Below are 17,041 nucleotides of genomic sequence, written 5' to 3' on the forward strand. Positions count from 1 at the left end.
CCGACACGACCATCCCGGCACCCCCTCAGGGTGTCACCACACACACACACAGCAAACACAGTGGCACATCCGCACACAAAGGCAGATGTCCCCGACACGGACACTCACACCTTCACAAGCCCTGCACACTCACAGCCCCGCTCTCGCAAGGTGTCACACACACGGGCAGTGTCACACACACATCGAGTGTCACGAATAGAGTGTCGTGTACACACGGTACCGCGCAGTGTCACACACCCGGTGTCACAGTGTCACACACCCTGTGTCACGCTCAGTGTCACCCACACACAGCCCCCACCCCCCGTGCCAGCCCCGACTCTGCCGGCCAAGCTCCGGGCCGTCACCGAGCCCCAGAGAGCTCTGCCGAACCGGCCGTGCCGAGCCGGACCGGACCGTGCTAGGCCATAGCGAGCCGAACCGTGCCGTGCCATCGCAGCCCTCCAGCCGGGCCGCTGCGAGCCGAACCGCTCCGTGCCCATCCCATCCCATCGCAGCCGAGCCGAGCCGAGCGGTGCCGGTGGAGCCCCCCGGGCCTGGCAGCGCTGCCCGGCGCCGCCTGCACGGGCAGGGCTCTCCGCCTGACGCAGTGAGGAGCTGCAGCCCTTCTCTTCTCGGAGGCCGGGCTCCAGCGCTGGGATTTGCTCGGCTCCGGCTGCGTTTCCCTGCCCGCCTCCTGCCCCCGGCCCGCCCGCTTGGAAGGGCGCGGGGAGCCGCAGCCGCGGGTGCGTCCGCCGCCCATCACCGCGCTTCGGGGCTGGGCACGCCGCCGAGCGCCGGGAGCCGCCTCCGGAGCAGGTAGGTGCGCCCGCATCCCCCGCCGCAGCCCGCCCGGGCCCCCCCCGCCGCCCCCGACCCCGAGCGGAGCCCCCCGCTCCGCTCCGCTCCGGCCCCGCGCCCGGTGTCGCCCCGCCGCGGCGCCCCGCGCTGCCCGGGAGCCCCGCGCAGCCCCCGGTGGCCGTTCCGTGTCGCCAAACTTTTGGCGGCTGCAGCCCAGGCTGGGGCTCCGGCGGGAGGGGACCGCGGGGCCGGCGGCGGGGGGAGCGGGGCGCCCTCCTCTCCACGGGCGGGGAGTCCCCAGGCTCGGCCGGGGCTGCTCCCGCTGTCCGTATCCCCAGGGCGAGCGGGAGATCGGGACCGGAGCGGCTCCCCACGGCCGGGCCGGGGCCACGGAGCCAGGAACCCCTCCGGCCGCTCGGCCCGTGTTCCCTCCCCCGCCCATGGGGGATCCCCAATTCGGGGTCTCCCTCCGCCGGCGGGGTGCGCCCGAGCCGGAGCATCCCCCGGGAGAGCCTCTGCAACTGTTGCCCGCGGGAAGCCCCGGTGCTCCGGGGGAAGAACCGGTGCCGCGGGCAGTAGCATCGCCCCGGGGGCAGGGGTCTTCCGCCCGGGTCGCCACAGCGCCTCACGGAGCGCTCGGACAGGAGAGACCGTCGGCCTCACCCCAAATAACCCTGGAGGCTGCGAGCCTTGGGGTGGGAGCTGTGGCAGAGCCGCTCTCCGGCTCTGCTCCCCCCGCCCCCCCAATCCCTTCTGCATTCCCACGCCGGCAGTTGGGACCTGCCTCCCCCCACACGCGCTCCTTCAGCGGCTATTTCTGTCCTCGCCAAACGCGCCGCACATAGAGCTTTAATTAAAGAAAATTAGTGGAGGAGGGCGGGGGGGTGTCCGTGCTCCGGGGAGGGGGACCGTCCCCGGGACCTCGCCGGGTGCGACTGCCGCCGCTGATGGCTCGGGGGAGGCGGGGGGCAGGTGCCCGCCTGAGAGTTCGAGCCGCTTTCGCTTGGTTGGTTGTTTTTATTTTTTTTTTTTAGAAAAGGGCGGCGGTGGGGGGGTGGTACGGACACACGACGGCGCGGGAACGTGTTCCTTCCCGGAGGGTGTGTTGCAGTTTTAATTATAATGGCAGATGTTCCCGTAAAGTTCCGCCTCGGTTCCTGAATACAGGCAGAGCACGAAGCACTGGCAAACTCGCCCGTCGGACCGGGGTACTCGCCCGTCGGACCGGGCACTCGCCCGTCGGCGCAGCGGAGTTGCCAAGGAATTTTCTTGGTTGCGTTTTAAATGAAGCTCGGCCGGCACTGGGGGTCCTCGGGGCGGTGCGTGGAACCCGGGGATGTCAGGGAGGTGGGGGCAGCCCCCTCTCCCTGGGCAGGACCTCTCCAACCAGCCCAAACCCCCGGAGATCCCGAGCCCTCGTCCCGCTCTATGTGGAGCGTGGCTGCTCGTCCCGTGCGCGGCGGGACCCGACGGGCAGCCGCTCCCGGTGCTGGGGAGATGCCGGGGTGCCCCCCCGGCAGCCCTTTCCTTCTCCAGCTCTCCCTGGACAGAATCCTCAGCACCTCCGCTCATCCCTGCCTTTCCGGCTCGGGCAGCCCGGGGGACCGGCGGTGCTGCCCACGTCCAGGCTGTGATTTGCAGCCCCGGGAAAGCCCGGTGGAGGGAGGGGACGGGGGAGACCGGCATCACCGGGCTCCCCCGGGGCAGAGCCGCCTCTCCCGCCTCCCCGGCCAGGGACTCGCCTCCTCCCGTCAGCTCCGCGCGTTCCGCCGCCGGTTCGCGCTGGATTAAATATTTAGAAGTTTGCAGCGGTGAATAAAGCGATAGTTAATAGAAATTGATGGCACCGATGCAAAGGGGGTGGCACCGGCGGCAGGAACGGCGCGGCTCAACGGGAGCGGGCGGGGCGCTCCTGGGAGGGTTTTTAAGGGGTTTCACCCCAGGTGAAGGGTTTATCGCTCCGAATGCTGTGGCAGCGCCAAAACCCGAGAGCTGCTCTTCACATTTCCGACGATGTCTTTAAAAACCATGTATTTTCCGTCCTGCCTGCCTGGAAAGAATAACCCCGTGCCTTCGCAGAGACGAGGCAGTCCGCTCGAATTTAGCACCTAAAATACCCCATCAGCACCTCCCGCCGTGCTGCCTGACACCATGCAGGGCTCACACTCCCCCAGACCCTCCGGGTTTGCAGTGGCAGTGGGCAGCGGGGTGCTGTCGGTAGGGACGGGGAGCGTGTCACCCGCACCCCGAAGTGCAGCGCTGGGCAGTGCGGGGATCCCCGTCCTGGGGAAGGCGGGAGCACAGATGAAGTTTGCCCGATGACCTGGAGGAGCGAGCGGCTCCCGGGGTCGGGGCAGCCTCCGCAGGGTGGGGTGGGAAGGACACGGGACTGTTCGGGTAGCCGGTGAGCCCTGGCGCCCCACGCCGGGCTTCGCTCCGAGCTTGAGTCAGCGCTTCTGGCAGCGCCAGGGATGGGGCAGCGCTCGGCCGGGAGGGATGCGGTCCTGGCGCGGGTGCGGAGGCAGCGGGAGAGGGGGGAGGAAAGACGAGCTGGAATAGGATGGAGGGAAGAGCAGAGAGGGAAAGAAAGGGTGAGAGTTTTCCCGGGGAGCTGCCGGGGGTAGGGGCCCACGCGTGCTCTCTCCGCAGAGCCGCTGCTCTGTGGGAGCCAGCGGCCGTGGAGAGCGGCTTGGCGTGGGGATGGGTAAAAGCGGAGGGCAGAGCGGAAAGCCCTGGGGCCGACCCGGGGTCTGTGGGTGCCAGAGACGGTCTGTGCCCCCCGGGCGGGTCGGTGCCGTGCCCACGCCCCTCACCCCGCGCTGGGGGACGCTCCCCCGGCCCGGCGCTGCCCACGCGTGTCCCAGCCCGGCCACCGCTCCGGGCTGGGGCAGCGCCGCTCTGTGACAACAGAAAGTGGCTGGAAAGGGGCGAGGCGTCACACGCTCTGCCTCCGGGAGGCAGGGAAAGGCTGAGGGACCGATGGGAAGGCATGAATGAATGAATCTCCATAAAGAGCCCCAAGCAGCAGGGAGAGGGAGAGAGGAGGAGGAAGGAGAGGAGGAGGAAGAGCCGGAGCAGGGCAGGCAGCAGCAGACGTGACGCCGGCAGGTAAGGGGGTGCCGGTGCCCCGCGGTGCCCGGGATGGCAGGTTGGGGGACACAGCCAAAGGGGGACAGGAGCTACCGGGACCCTGCATGGCTTTGGGATGTTTTTTTAGGAAGCATGTTTTCCTCCTGACTCCTTACAAAATGTGGAGTCCCTAAACTTCCTAGGACTCCTTTCCTCCCCCGGTACTGCCTCCCCGAGCCCGCCGGCTTTGGAGGGCTCCGAGCTGAGCCCGGCGGCAGCTGCCGGCGGCTGGACCTGCTCCGCACCGGGCAGCCCCGAGCCGGGCCAGCCTGCCCGGTGGCAACGCCACTCGGCCGGGCTCTAGAGTTATGTTACCGGGGGTACCAGCTTCTGCCGCGGCCCCTTTGCTTTCGGGGCTCAGTGGGGAGCTCCTCTCCCCTCGGTCTCCATCCCCCCTTCGGCGCCCCGTCCCTGCCGTGGTTACATAAGGCAGAGGAGCCCGTATCCAGCGCTGACGCGGGCCGGATCAGCGGGATCGCACCCAGGGATGCCCAGAGCTGAGCTCAGCCTTGTCGGACTGCTCCCCACGCTCGGTCGCCCCTGCCCCGCTGCCCGCGCTGAGCCACCCGCTGCCCATCCCTGCTTGCTGCGGGGACTGTGCGGCACAGGTACCCCCGGAGCCAGCCTGCCCTGCCCTTGGCTGTCCCGCAGAGCTGCCCCGCACTAGCGCCGCTGGAATGCGCGCAGCCCTTGGAGCGCACAGCTGCCCGCACGCCCCGTCCCACGGAGCAGCCCGGCTCCCGCAGATGGGCCCACGCCGGGGCGGTGATACACACACACCGCGAGTGTTTGCACACAAACACAGCGCTGCAGGCAGCACACGGGACACGCTCCGCACACACCAGGGCTGCTGCTCATCAGGGCTGCTGCTCGCCCGGGGCTGCTGCTCGCCAGGGACAGCACGGGGGCTGTGGGTGCTCTCCCCGTGCCGGACAGGACCGGCTCCCAGCCCAGGCGGGCGCAGGGAACTCTGCTGGGAACGCTGCAGGCCTGGCAGGGCAGCCCTGGCTGGCTGCGGTGGGCAGCTCTGCGGCTGCCCGCAGCTTCCCCCTCCCTGACCGAGGTGCTCCGAGCAGGGATCAATAATGCCTTTCTGATTGGCTTCAGTTCCCCATTCAAAGTAGTCACTGCATTAGGACTTGATTTTTCTCCCCTTTGACTCCTGGCCAGATTAGATTGTGAATTTGGCTGATTTCAAGCTACTGGGGGAGGGAAGAATCATACAGCGAGCGAGAGAGAACTGAAATATCCTACAGGATCCCCTGGAGGGGAGAGAAATCAGGTCTAGATAAGAGCTTGTTCTCTCTGTCTGGCTAATGCTTCCCTGTTTGATGATCAGAAAACACAAGATCTAACCTCTCACCAGGATGCCTAACTATGAAAGGTCAGGCTTTTGGCTTGTTCTAGGTGCAAGGTTTGTTACTGTGAGCTGTGGATTATGTATTCCGGTTCTCCCGTCGTATGCTAAACACAGGAGTGCTCGATGCATGCAAACAGAAGGATGTGGTCAGTGCTTCTGAGGCTTATGAGCTGAGCTCTGGATGTAACACTGAGGTTGGAGGAACTGTGATGGGGACAGGACACAAGGTCCATGCCCTGGACAGCCCAGAGCTGTCCCATCTGTTTGTTAGGTCTCAGCCCCATCCTTGGGCAATTTTTACCAATACTTGTTTCTCCATGTACGTGCTGGGGGTGAGTGAGTGGTGTCAGTGAAGCCCTGAGTTCCAGAGGGACACAGAAAGCAGCACCCAGGAGCATCCCAGCCGTGCTGGTTGGGGTGCTTTTTCCTGGTGGCTGCTCCAGGGCCAGGATTTCAGTCATAGCAGCACAGCATTACCTGCAGCATCCTTGCTGCCAGCACTTGCTGTGAATTGGTGTTAGCTCCTGGTGAAGCCAAAGCCTGGAATTTTGTGTTTTTTTGGCAAAGGGCACTGGGAAGTCTGGTGGAGCAGAGGGACTTGTGAAGGAGCTGTTGCAGAGCAGTGAGGATCCCGAGGAGGAGAGGATGTGGGGCTAGGGGCTTGCTGTGCTGTTCTGGGCAGTGGGGAGCTGTGGAGTCACCAACAAGGCTGTGAGGTGCAGGGTTGGGGAGATGGGGAGCTACTGTGGAGGCTGTAAAGGGGGAGTGAGCAAGGAGCACAGCCTCGAGCAGGGCTTGGCACGATTTCGTGCAGCTGCCGGATTTCCTTGGTGTTGCAAACCCAGGGCTTGGGGAGGGTTTGAGGATGAGCCTGATGTCAGGACAGCACTGGGGTGGAGTATCTGGGTGTGGGGAGAGGGAGATCTGATGGCCAGGAGTAAACTGGGCCCAGAGGAAGCTGGTGGGGAGGAGAGGAGCTGTGTGGGGCTCGATGGGACAGCTCTGGAGTCATACACCAAGCAAATTGTGGGTGAGGAGGGAGACAGAGCTGTGAAAGCAGTAGATCTGTGAAGACCTTGGGGTGAAGGGACTGGAGACCCTGAGCTGTGGTCCCATGTCTACTAAACCCCCAGCAGAGCAGTGCCATGGGCTAGCTGGGGAAAAAGAGGACAAAGAGCTTGAAATGATTCGTGTGGTGTTACTTGGTTGCTGGAGTGGGGAGTGTATGTAGCCAGCACAAGGGTTATCCCTGTCACAGGGGCAAATAATAATAAATGTCAGTGAAAGGAGTGGTGAGAGCTAGCTCCAGGTGAGGGGGACCTGGGAGCTGGGGCAGGAGGGTCTGGGGGAGGTGGCACTGGGGCTGCAGGGGGTTTATGAGCCTGGGTGAGGAAGCTGAGGGGACACAACAGGAAGCTGAGGAGGGGGAGATGGGAGTTGGTTATGGCAGCAGCCCGTGAGAAAGCTGTGTGTGATTAATAAAACACCTCAACAAGCAAACCCAAAAGACCTATCAATCAGGACAGGCTTAAATCTGTTATTTGGGCTTGGCCTCTGCACTACCTGGTCTGATCCCCCATGCAATGTGAGGCTCAAGGTACAGTTAAAGATGGTCCAGTGGCTGTAGAAGTCATGAGGAAAGCCTTGCTAATTAAAGTGTGGACAGCTCCCTCAGGGAGCAGAGCATCCCACATCTGTGCCCTGAGAGCTCGTTGTCCTCTCTGGGGACGGATGAGGGAGAAGTGGGGTCCCAGAGCTGTGACTCTGCTCCTGCTGGGTGGGGTCCTGCCCCCAGGGACCAAACCATCAGGGGTTCATTCTAACACACACATTGTACGTGTTCAGGGCTCTCAGAAAAGCCAAATGACCACAACTCTGCTCTCTTCCCCTTACCCCTCTCTCCTTTGTGCTTAGAGGGAATCAGTGGGAATATCTCCAAGATCAGGGTTTTTTTCTTTCCTATTCCAGCTTTTATTTATGAGCTGGACAAGGGCAATCTCTGAAGCTCATTTGTATTTTTAAATCTGCAGGAATAAATGTATGGAAATGTATGTGTTTTACTGTATCAGCTGCTGTCAGCTTTTAACTTTATTACAGTAAGTGCAGAGTTTTCGTGGGCCAAACTCATTCATTGGATTTAATGGAGTTAAACTGCAGGCAGATTTGGCTACTTGTTTGTGTATATCCTTGTAAAATGGACAGGCAGAGATCATAAAATTTTATACTCTCTATGGCATCTTTTAAGGAAAAGTTTTCCAATATGTTTTATAAACAGCATGCATATTTTGCTACAGTGTATGCTCATACCTAACACAAGGCACTTTAGTGCTGGTTTTTTTTCCTTTTCCCAGAGCTATATGTATGCATGTGAATGTGGATTTGCCCGCATTATTTTCTCGTGCTGCTTTCCTTAAAAGTGTCTTTAGCAGTTTTAAGCAATTTAGCTGGATTCCTTTCTTTCTTTTTGGTGTATCTTTATCTCTTCCTAGAAATGGTAGTAAGAACCCTAACCCTTGCTGTGAAAGGCTCAAAATGAGGGAAGAATAATGTTTGTAAAGCCTCTTGCTAAATACTCAAAGCACTCCTAAACCATCCCAGCTGCAAATGCACCATCTCAGGACCTTTCACAGGTACAAACATCTGCTGTGATACCTTTGAGGGGCTGACTTTTCCCCTGCCTTTATACTGAGATACTATTTTCTACTATTTTCACGATGTGATGATATCGGTTTCTTGACCTGTTCTGGGCTGGGTTTAGATCCTGCTTGTGCAGGGCCTTTCCCAGTGTAACATGGAGCAAACACTTGAAGCTGCAGAAAAAATGTATTTCTAGGGCATGGATTTGTTTTCTAATGAGGTATTTGATGTTTTTCCAGGCTCTAAACAAATTAGACCCAGATCTGTGGCTGCAGGACATTGGGAGGGGAAGTGGTTGATGAGCTGAGCTAATTAATTACACTTACTTATGACTTATCAAATGGTCATCACCACTCCATATGGAGCATTTGAGTGTGTGGAATTGAGGGGAGAGGATATTGATATGTGGGATAAATGAAAAGCAGTGGTCAATGGCAAGGACATAAATAAATCTGGAGATTCTGGTGACATTAAAATAAATTGCGGCTAGTGATGTATGAGAGAGACTTGATGTCAAAGGAACTCTATAATGTATTTATATTCCCACTCAGGATTTGCTGGGATTTCTAAATAATGCATTAATTCAATTACACATTCTTAATTACTGTTTTCTCAAATTGGAGCAACATCATTAATTTACTGCGTCATATTTTTATGCTGCTGGTGTGGTGAGTTTCATTTTTGACCCTTTCCCCTCTCTGCTTTGTGAGACTCGTAACACTCAGCTGTGATGCTCATTCCACAAGCTGCAGCTTCTTTGGGAATATCAGTTTTCTGTATTATGATTTTTTTTTAAATATTTTTTTTTTACGCTGACAGGCTGCACAGCACTGACCTGACCCTGTAATGTGAGGAAGAGGGAGAAAAAGAGCCCAGATCTGAAGCATCTCCTTTTGAATGCTGAGCAGCATCTGTTCTCCGTAGAGCAGGGTGATCTGCAGCATGCTGGGGCAGGATTAGGCCCTTTGGGCTCCTCCAAATGGGGTTATTTAATTTTTTTCCTCTCTGGAAACTCGTGGTACTTGCAGGGGTGGGTGCTCCCTGTCCCTCTGGGGTGAATGTGACACACAGGGCTGCTCGTCCCGGCACCTGGCGCTGCACAGGGAGCTGTGTGTCACCGTGGGGCTTGTCTGCCTGCTTCTGCACAGGAAAGGTTGAGGGACAGCCCCTTTCCTCCTGTGCCCTTCACTGCTCTGTCCCCAGGGAAGATGTGCTCCCGAGAGCTGCTCTCGGGCATTTGTTCTTTGGCAGCTCCTGGAAAGCAGAGCTGGGTCAGTGGCACACGTGCAGGACTGGGTGCTGGTGCCAGGGCTCTGGTCCTTGCCACAAGCCAGGCTTGGGGTTAGCACTTGCCTGAAAGAAATGCATTACCTGGTTTATTCAAGCTATAGGATGGTAACTGATCAGGGAGAGGAACGCAAGCAAAGACTGCTCCCTCCAAGCGACGCCTTCCAGACCTGCACTTGTCCCAACTTTGCAGAGAGCAGTTTGGGATTTTCTACCCCCTGCCCCATTTCTTCTTTTTAATTTTTGTTCCTGGCTTTGCTTCTCTTCCCCACCCTGTGCCCACGCTCTGCTCTCGCTCGGAGGCGAGCCGTGCAGCCTCCAAAGCCCCATTCATCACCGCCTGCTCGCCAGGCACCGGCAGCCGCCGCTCCATTGATTGACTGCGGCGGGGAGTGAATTTAAAATCATTACGCTCCTGAGACAGCTTTTAAATATGAGGCAAGTCTGTTGAGAAGCCTTGTGGAAAAGGTGTCTCCAGCCAGGGAATTCCATGTGGCACCGGGTGCTGTTTGGATCCAGAGGAGGCTCCGCTGCTCTGGACCTCACGGTGTCCCTGTGTGAGCCTGGACGAGCCTGTGCTGGTGTGATGAGAGTGGGCAGGCGGCTGCTGGTGGAGAATTAAGTAGAAATATTTCACTGTAGAAAACATTATTGTGTAAAGCCATCCATCTGCTGCCTGTCTAATGCTTTGCATGAATTAATGAGCTGATTGATTAGGAGAACCTTGCAGCAGCCGGGAGAGGGAAATGATTCTTGTCCTCGTGTTACAGGTGGGGGGAACTCAGAGGCAAACAGGTTAAGATTAAGGTTTCCAAGGATTAGGGTTTTTTGCCATTAGTGAAGGCTACAGTTGAGACATTTATCTGTCTTGTTTTACTGATTGAACAGTGTGATTTTTTGGATGTGTTTTGCCTTCAAGAGCAGTTGTGAGAGCTTGCTGTGGCTGCGACACAGCCCCGGAGAGTCTCTAAGGATCTGATCTTCCAGTGTGTTTGTGGCAAAACAGCAAAGTCTGCTGCAGCTCTTGGCTGTGATGTTTGCAACCAACAATCTCTTTTCTTTCTACTGAGAAAGACAAACTCTCACCATTTCTTGCAATGCTGGCTGTTTAACACACCTTCCTCTCGCTCCACAGCCTTTACCAGTCAAGGCTTTCTGTGAGCATCCCCCAATTCCTCACAGTATCTCTCCTGGCCACCTGCAGCTGGCAGAGGCAGGTTACTGATGGCTGATGCATGGAGCATCCCTCTCCTCCACGCTACGATGAGTGCAGCTTTTCAGGAACGGTGCATTGAGCAAATGTCACTCCACAGCCCCAAAAATCTATCAAAGGAAATGACAGTGGCTGTAAGCATTAATCATCCCGTATCATCAAAATAAAGTTGTTGCAGTGGGGTATTGTCAAAGGAAAAATGTCTTAACTTCAGCTCAGTGCTGGTTCCTTTAATGCTGGTGGTTCACCAAGCAGGAGATGGTACTTGTGTGGCCCAGGGGCTCATCTTGTGACATTATCTATTAACCCTCTCCAGGCTAAACAGTTGGTCAGTCTGGTTACCAGAAAAGGGCCTGGGACACTTGTGAAGTTGAAGTAGTTTCTTATGATTGTTGTGCTGAGAAATTTGTGCCTGGCCTGTAGTAAAAGCAGGGGTGTGTGGAGCAGCACTGTAGGGGCACTTCCCACTCACCCTTCTCAGCCCTCACTGCCCCCTCCCCCACACCCCTCCAAAGGGTAGATTTGTTAAAGCCAGAAAAGGCAATGATTAAAAAAAGGTATTAAATATCTGATTCACAGTGTAAAAAAATACCTATTTCTGCTTTACTCCTGCCAGAGGATGGGGCTGGAATGCAAACCCTGTAACCCTCGTGCTGGTCTGCTCAGGGTGAAGCAGGTACAAAGGCTGATGTGGGCAGACATCAGGACTGTGACAGACACAGCATCCATCAGGACCAGTGGGATGAGGGATGGGACTGCTGGTGGCACCGAGCTGATTGACTCCTGGGGCTGGAGGGTGGCACTGCAGTAATGTCACTTCCAGCCGCCGTCTCCTGGGGAAGGTGGTGCTGAACAATGAATTGCAAAGTCTGCTGTGCGGCCCAAGGGGGATAGAGAGCTGCTGGAAACCTCTTTGTGTTTAAAATCTGGATGTTCAAGCCAGTCTCTTGTGCTTTGTGGCACCATTGAACTTGTACTGTGCCTGGGTTTGAGCCTTTGTCCGTGGGGGCTGGCTGGTGCTGGAGCAGGCTGTGCTTTGCCAGCTGTGCAGCAGAGCAGGACACGGAGGGGGAATGGAGTGAAGCTCTGCTGAGCAGGCAGGTGGGGCTGGAAATGAGGGGTGCACATAGGGTGGATGGGGACCCACCCTCACTGAGCCCCTCTGGGGTCACTCACCTGTCCTGGCTCCTTTTTCACACTCCTCGTGGAAATGCTGAAGCCCAGGCTCAGGAATAATGCAACTGCTTCTGGAGAACATCTACCACAGAGTAAGGGGAAAACTCCAATAAATCAACATGTTTCAGCCTCTGTCCCAGTTCACAAGGGAGCAGAAATTGGGCTGCAGAGTTTGTGTAACTGCTTCACGTATAAAGAAAAAGGGGGAAATAAATCTGTGGGATGAGATTCTTAAAGCTTCATTAGAAACCATGTGGTCACTTAGGTTGGAAAATATATTAAAAAAAGAAAAAAATCCATCCATAATGCTTACAAGCAAAGTGGACATCACAGCCCCATGAAGTTCAGAGAAGTTTGTCTCATTGTTTACTGTGTGGGTCAGTTTGCTGCTCATGAGTTTCACTGATGGACTTAATGATTTTGGATGTATTTTCCAGTATAAATGATTCTATGATTCTTCAATAGTTTTGCAGGAAAGTCCTATATTAAATTTCTTTCCAGCTGTGAACTAACTTGTAGATTCTTTAATACCACACTGGCTTTAAGAAAAAGCCCCAAATTTTCTGCATGGCTTTTTCCCCCTCTCTGTCAATAAAGAATGGATGATTCATATTATGATTTTTTTTTTTTTCCATTCCAGTCCCATTTTTAACAAAACAGCCATAAAATACCATCAGCTTGTGTAGCCCTTAGGACAGCACACTCTCTTTTGCACTGGAACTCTTATTTGTGGGGGTAAACAGAATAACACACTTTGTTTTAATGAGGCTGGCTTGGGAATTAAGTGTGTGTCACTTATTGATCTTGCTTTTTCTCCCTATTTAATTTGAAAAGCTGTTGTCTTTCTTTTCAGCAGGTGAAATCTGAAGTGTTGTTGCAAATGCTGACTTACTTCTGTGGTTTAGATTGCAAGCAGCTCCTCGGAGCCAGGGCTTGTGGGGTCCTTGGAGGTGCTGAGCTCCAGGTAACCTGTCCTGCACACAGTGTGTCAAGAGCCAGGCATGGGGACCAGATGGGAAATAACCTCCTGAGCTGGTCAGGTTTTCTGTGACTGTCTGAGAGCCCCTTATTTGTCAACAGAAATCCAGAGAACTGGCAGCTGCATTCAGTGGGTAAACCTGGAAGTGAAGTGACATGCCCAGGGTTATCTGGGGTGTCAGTACCAGAACCTTGCTGGGACCAGGTCTTTCAACACCTGCTTCTGCACTACCCACCAGACCTCCTTGCTTTCCTTTGTCCTTAGTTTTGCAGTGCAAGGAAATTTTTGTTTAATTTTAAATGTTCTCCTAAATCTTGGTGACGGCAGATTGACGTAAGCGTGTGCTGGATCAGGGCCTGTTCTCTTATGCATATGGATGCAGACACAGCTGTAAGCAGAGTTCTCCATCTCCAGGCTTCTGCAGGGAAGGAGAGATCTTCCCTCCCTGCCCATGGGTGTGTCCCCTCTCCCCTTGCACCAGGGGCAGCAGTGCTGGGTGCCCTGGTGAGAGCATGGGGGTGAATTTGGGTAGAATTACTGGTTGCTTGGCTCAGTCATTGTCCATCAGGATTCCTGGTGAAGCCTGTGTGGGTTTGCAGCCTCCTGGGGCACTTGGGAGCAGGGCATGGCAGTGTGGGGAAAACCTCTGTGTTGTGGTTACATCTTCCTTGGACCACACAAGCTGGGAAATTCCTTCAAGCCTCTTGAAGGTTTTGGGGGATATGTCAGCACATTAGCAGCAACATTACATGTTGGCCGTGTCTTGTCTGCCAGCTTGCCCAGGATTTTGCTTTTTGCCAAAATGTGGCTGCTGCCTTGGGGTGGGAGCAGGAGCTCCTGAAAAGGGTAAGCACAAACAGGCTGGGTCAGATGGCAAAGCAGGTTGTGTTCATCCCAGCTGGGCAAACACAGGTGGGAAAGTCCAGGCTCTGCATCTCTCTTCATGTGTGACATCCCCTCAGTCACACCATAGCCCATGTGCTTGCTCAAGTGAGCACAAACTGCTTCCTCATCCCACTGCAATATCTGCAGCACCCAAGGGCTCTCCATCCATGTACCAGCATGGATCGTGCCCCTGAAGCTCCTGGATCAACCTGGATGCAGCCTGATGAAACTGCAGGGAGAATATTAAAAGCAAAAAAGGTGGTGGAGAGAGCAAGTGAGCCCAAGTCTGTTTATGGTAATTCCATCTCATTTAAAAAGGATAGAAAAGTATAAACCATTTAAATATTTCATCTGCAGAAGAGCCCTGAATGAGTTTGTACTACATGTGCATGTGTGATGAATGAGTGGGGATGGCAGCAGGACCAGCAGTGAGCACCAGCCCTGCCAGGCCCATGTGCATATGGGGGAAGTGGTTGTGCTGGTTAAAGTGTTTTATTTAAAAAGGGAATTAATATTTTATTCTTTTGTTGGTGAAAGTTATTGCTGTCTTAACAGGTTGGGTCTGACTACCTGAAGACAAGGGCCTTATCCTGCCCCTCGGTGCTTTCTGCCTGCTGGGTGCCTGGTGACTCTGGAGGATGCTCAAAATAGCCCCAGATCAGAGCTGTGCCTGCCCAACCTTGTGGAGAGTCACGAGGTCACTGGTGTAACTGGGAGGAGAATTTGTCCTTCTAGCTTTAAAAATAGCTGTATTTTCTTTAATGGCATTTTCCTTGGGGCAGCCAGGAGCTTGCAGGAGTGCACAGCCCAGTTGAGGTGCTGCTGAGCAGAAAGGGGTGCCAGGACACCCCAGTTAATCCCATTTCTAAACCACATTTGTCTCTAAAAATGAACCAAACCCAGCTGGACTTCCTCCTTCCAAATGTTTTCATTTGACTGGCTTCCTAGAGCCAGGTTGATGATGTTTCCTCTGTGGAAAATGATCTCTGGTATAACTAAATAGGATTCTGTAATCTCCAGCAGCTGAAGTGTTTAGTTAGGGTCCAAGGGTGGGTTTTGTTTATCCCAACTCTGTCTGCCCTTACCAAAGTGCGGGGTTTCTAGCGATGAGCGATTTGGGGCTTATCTCTGGCAAATGCCGTGAATGCCAGACCTGTGCTTACACAAGGAGAGAAATGCATGAATTTTTCCACATCAGTAGGAGCTGGAGATTTTGCTAAAGGTGTCTCCAGCTGCAAGGAGCGAGATACGGCTCTGCTGGAGAGCTCCGAAGAGGCAGAACTGAGTAGAAAATTTAAATGTGGATTTAATGCCTCAGAAAGCCATCTGTAAGGGAAGGTGCAGGTGCTGGCTGGCTCTTGGCCATGCAACAGGTCACTCTGGCTGGCTGGCTGTGAGGCTGCTGAAGCACAGGCGTGGTGTTTAATCTGACTTTGGAGATGTTCATTAGGGAGCCCTGGGCTGTGGCACAGCCCAAGGCCGGCAGTGTCCCTGGGAGTGCTCTCCCCACACTGATTGCATGGAGTCCAGCTGGATCAGCTGCTTCTGTCCTCATTTTTAAATGGAAAAACCACATTGAAGGTTGTCAGGGCTTGGGATGCAGATGGACAGACTGACCTCAGGCAGGGCAGGGTGGCTGGGGTGCAGGTGCCTTCCAAATCCCAGCCTCTGCCTGTGCACGCTGAAAGAAAAGGAAAAGCAGTAGGTAAAATCTGTTTGTTGTCCTGTTAGATGGTGAGGCGATGGCTGAACCTCCTAGATGACACTACACAGCACTTCTGTAGCTACAGGGTGACTCAGTTAAACCCAGCTCTGTGTGGACACTGCTGCTTATTCTGTTTTGGCACGGGGGCTGTGCTGGGTGTTCTGGTGTCCAGGGCAGGTCTGTGCCTTGGAGAGCTGTGCACAGCAAACCCACGCTGGGAGGGAGCATCTCTGCCCTGAGCTCTGCCTCTCAGGGCTGAGAACCATCTGTGCTCACCCCAGCACAGCAGTGGTCGTGGTCAAACATCTGCTGTGTCCCTTGGCATGGCAGTGCCCCATTTGTGGGTGCCTGCAGCCCCCTGTGCCCCCAGCCCTGCTGCTGCTCCCCTGAGCATCACATCGGCCTTGCCCCTGGCCGTGCCCCCTCCTCACACCCCACCCTGGGGTTTTGTTGCCCAGCACGTAGCTGATGTCAATTTATTTGTAAAAGAATACTTCAGCATTACCCAGTGAAAACAGACAGCATTGTACAGCTGGGAGCAACATTGATTGAAGTGATATTTAATCCAAGGAAAATACATGATACACAGTCTAGGATTCCTTGCTTATCCATCATATAATGCAGTTCATGGGGATTAAATATCCCTCCTGTAAAGTTGGTTGAGATCAGTGTTGTTATTTGTTTTGCAAATGATCCTGACAGTGATGCTGAGAGCTATTGATTACCAATGGTTCCTTAAAAATTACTATTATACTGCAAATTACAAACCTTGGGGGTATCCAGTTACATGATAATGGAAAGGCATTGGTGTGTAATGACACATGCATCATAACAAATTTGCTCTGGCTACATAATGGAGATTGAAAGGGACATGATTTATGACCAACAGGATTAGCTGCCTGCCATGATACATCTAAGGTAACATGACAACTGTCTAGTTGCTCATTGTGGCAAGAAGTTCTGATGATTAGAACAATTTAGAAATAAATGAAGGGGAAAAAAAAGCAAAATCTCCTCTACCTTTTCATTTAAGATATGTAAACCACTCTTCTAATTAATAAATAACAGAAGTCCCTCCATCACTCTTGCAGGAACATCCACAAAGCACTGCACAGGTGCAAACCCAGGCTGCCAGTCCTAGTGGAACTCCTGGGTTTGCCTGGAAAGCCTTCAGAGCTTTCTGTCCGTGGCTGTGATGGAAGTGCAAACGAGAGCCCTGAATCTGCTGGGAATTTCAATGCATGTGTGCCCTTGAAGCCAGTGGAGGACACTCGTGTTGAGTTGTGTGCTCTCATTCCTGATGATGAATGCCTGATAACACAACTGCTTGTCTTCCAGGCTCTCCTGGTGTTTCCCAGCTCCGTAGCTGAGGACTGAATACTTGATGTGTTGGAGTGGAGCCTGAGGGCTGCTTCAGCCTGTGGTGGCTTTAGCAGTGTCACAGGAGCCTTGCCTATTTTGGGGGCAGAGCTGGGCACTGTGACCTTGCCCTGCCATCCTGGGATGGCACAGAGGATTTTGCATTCAGGAAGGTGTGTGGTGTGAAGGTTAACTCCTGTGGCTGTCCTGTGCTCTGGGCATGCTGCAAATACCAAATGCCAGCAATGCAAAGACACCTTTTCTTCAGTGCCCAGCTGATCCATAGTGGTGCCCACAGACAGCAGTGCCTGGGTCTGTCCTGCTGTGTTAGCATGTTCAGCTGGGCCTGTTCAAATGTGTGTCCAGGAGCCTGTGCCAGCAGAAGCACTTGTAAAACAAAAGGGAGGGGAAAACAGTTTTCCTTCCTCACCAGCACCTTCTCAGCATCTTATGTCATTAAGTTGTGTGTTGCACTGGGAGTCACCAGGCTGCCAGTGCAGAGAAATACCCAAATACCCATGGACAGGAGTCCTC

General features: G+C 54.6%; 1 protein-coding gene across 2 annotated transcripts in view; it reads left to right on the forward strand.

Moving 5' to 3' along the window:
- Window positions 1-666: 666 nt before the first annotated feature.
- The window catches only part of ELFN1 (extracellular leucine rich repeat and fibronectin type III domain containing 1), a 101,954-nt gene continuing 85,579 nt past the window's right edge, over window positions 667-17,041 (forward strand). Inside the window, exon 1 of one of the 2 annotated variants that reach the window (XM_015643309.3) lies at window positions 667-795. The gene's annotated coding sequence lies outside the window, so the exon portion shown is untranslated. Of the gene's footprint in view, window positions 796-3,739; window positions 3,886-17,041 lie in introns of those variants that run through there. The other variant, XM_015643311.3, reaches the window with a different exon arrangement.

The sequence above is a fragment of the Parus major genome, chromosome 14, assembly GCF_001522545.3.
Source record: "Parus major isolate Abel chromosome 14, Parus_major1.1, whole genome shotgun sequence".
Classification (NCBI taxonomy): domain Eukaryota; kingdom Metazoa; phylum Chordata; class Aves; order Passeriformes; family Paridae; genus Parus; species Parus major.